The sequence below is a fragment of the Rhinatrema bivittatum genome, unplaced genomic scaffold, assembly GCF_901001135.1.
Source record: "Rhinatrema bivittatum unplaced genomic scaffold, aRhiBiv1.1, whole genome shotgun sequence".
NCBI classification, from domain to species: domain Eukaryota; kingdom Metazoa; phylum Chordata; class Amphibia; order Gymnophiona; family Rhinatrematidae; genus Rhinatrema; species Rhinatrema bivittatum.
Genome location: NW_021820758.1, coordinates 24373 through 27080, shown reverse-complemented (window position 1 = coordinate 27080; position 2708 = coordinate 24373).

Here is a 2708-nt window from a genome sequence, read left to right as displayed (position 1 = left end):
AAAAATGTGTCCATTTTGGAGAAAGAAAATCTTTAGCAAATTTTCTGCCTCTACTCTACATTATAAATAGCTATGTCATTATTAGCATGCTTATTGTCTTTTTGAAAGGCTGTTGACTCATAATTTCTATCTTTTAACTGCAGGAGAAAAAGAAGTGTATATGCACTAAGGGGTAGATTTTCAAAAACTGCGAATAGGCGTACTTTTGTTGGCGCTCCAGGCACAAACAAAAGTACGCTGGATTTCAGTAGATACGCGCGTAGCCGCATGTATCCGCTGAAATCCGGGATCGGCGCGCGCAAGGCTATCGATTTCGTATAGCTGGCGCGCGCCGAGCCGCGCAGCCTACCCCCGTTCCCTCCGAGGCCGCTCCGAAATCGGAGCGGCCTCGGAGGGAACTTTCTTTTGACCTCCCCTCCCCTTCCCCTACCTAACCCACCCGGCCCTGTCTAAACCCCCCCCTTACCTTTGTCGGGGGATTTACGCCTCCCTCTGGGAGGCGTAAATCCCCGCGCGCCAGCGGGCCTCTTGCGCGCCGGGACGCGACCTGGGGGCGGGTACGGAGGGCGCGGCCACGCCCCCGGACCGCCCCAGGCCATAGCCACGTCCCCGTACCCGCCCCCAAAACGCTCCCGACACGCCCCGAAAACGCCGCACGGTTTGGGCCCGCCCCAGACACGCCCCCGACACGCCCCCTCCGAAAACCCCGGGACTTGCGCGCCGGTAGGCCTATGTAAAATAGGCTTTCCGGCGAGCAGGGCTCTGAAAATCCGCCCCTAAGTCTCCTAAAGACATGCAGTAATATTATCTACTTGTGCTATTACAAAGAAATAAAAATAAAAGAACAATTTGATTGGAATTGCAGAAGCCAAACCTAAAGTGTAGAGCTTAGTTGGAGTCAAGTTAAAAGTCTACTTTGTTGAATATTAGAAGCAAAATCATATGCTAAGCTATTAAAAAATGATGAGGTCAATATTCAAAGTAGCGGCCGCTGAATATGCACCCAAGTTCAGCAGCCACCACTTAGCCATAAAAATCCCTTACAAGGCTAAAATGTACACACAGAAAAGGTTGGCATGCATTGGGCGGATCAGGGGCGGAGCGATTCAGACATATAACATATATGCTTAACTACCAATATTCTGAGTTAGGCATATAAGTGTACATCTAAGTTTAAACATCCCATAGCCAGGTAGAATAAAGTGCACACATATACACATATATTATTCAGTGGCCTCGCCATACTGCTGAATGAAGCTCGTATCTTAGATAAGTTATATCCATCCAAGGGGGTCATTCACCAAATACCATTAGGGCATTATCACGGGTTTTAGGCCCTTGACACCCGTGATAACGCCATAATCCCTGTGATAAATAACACATCGTGAGATATATATGTAAATTTTAAATTTTTCCCACCTAGGTGGAGTCAGGGTACAGTAAATTAAAATGAGGGGTGCTTAGCATTGCATGCAATAGCATTATGCCTGCAATAATTCTGCGTTACTGCCGAAACAGGATTTGCAATAAATATGGTAAATCCCAATTCAGACAGGGAGAGGGGAGTCAGGGAGGAGAGGGAGAGAGAGCCTTGGTGGAGGCACACATAGTAGTCAACTATTTATACCACTGTAAGAGGGGCCACTAGCAACTTGTGGTGAGGTTTGAGGGGTGGGATGGGTTCTGAGGGACAGTTTTACATGCACAGTGATACGTATGAACAGAACAGTTACCATCAGTGAAGATTTTATGTGATTTAGAGTGATGAAAGGTACACAAAGATGAAAATTGTACAATGTACTCTCAACCTAGCTTGATGCAATCTCTATCTAGCTACTATCAAAGGAGAGAAAGTGAAAGTGATTGCATGTGAGAGGGAGGAACAAAGAGTGTGTGATTTCATGTGGGAGAGGGTGTGATTGCATGAGGAGAGAGAGAGAGAGAGAGAGAGAGAGAGAGAGAGTGTGTGTGTGTGATTACATGCAGGAGAGAAAAAGAGCCCTCTGGGGACAGGGAAATAATTACAGTACCTGCATGTAATCCACTTTGAAGTGACTAAAAGGCAGAATATAAATCATATAAATAAATAATAAATTTCATGTGGGAGAGAGAAAGCATATACATGTGTTGGAGAGTGTGTGTATGTCAGAGAGAGAAAGGAGAAAGTTTGTGTGCATCCTCCTCTGCCTCAACTAAATTATGACAATCTCAGGTTTGGAGAGGATTTTTTTTTTTATAATTTTTATAAATTTTAATTAGTTGGTGTTCTTTGATGCCTGATGCTTAGAAACATTTTAATGGTGTTTGGAAAATGTAATAAAATATGTGTATGAGTTTTTAATTATTGGATATTATTCTATTTGTCAGCTGTTTTGAAATATTTATTCTTTTTATTGGTATGGCATTGCTATTATGATTGATATATTTCTTCATTTTGTTGTTTGATATTTTATGAGAAGCAGCTATGTTTCTGTTTTCCATTGTTGCACTGCATACAGAGTTTGGCTTTTTACAGTTCAGTTTTTGTTGGCATGTTTCTATTTATACTTTTTGATGGTCACTTTATTCTGTGTTTGGTAAGATTCTGCATGCATGACTGAGGTGAGGTATTCTGGTAGCTAGCATATAGTTTCTGTATAGGGATCTATAGCATCCTGGCCTGTTCTGTTTTCCTAATAGATAGTGAGGAGGGGGAAGGAGTTAGAGAC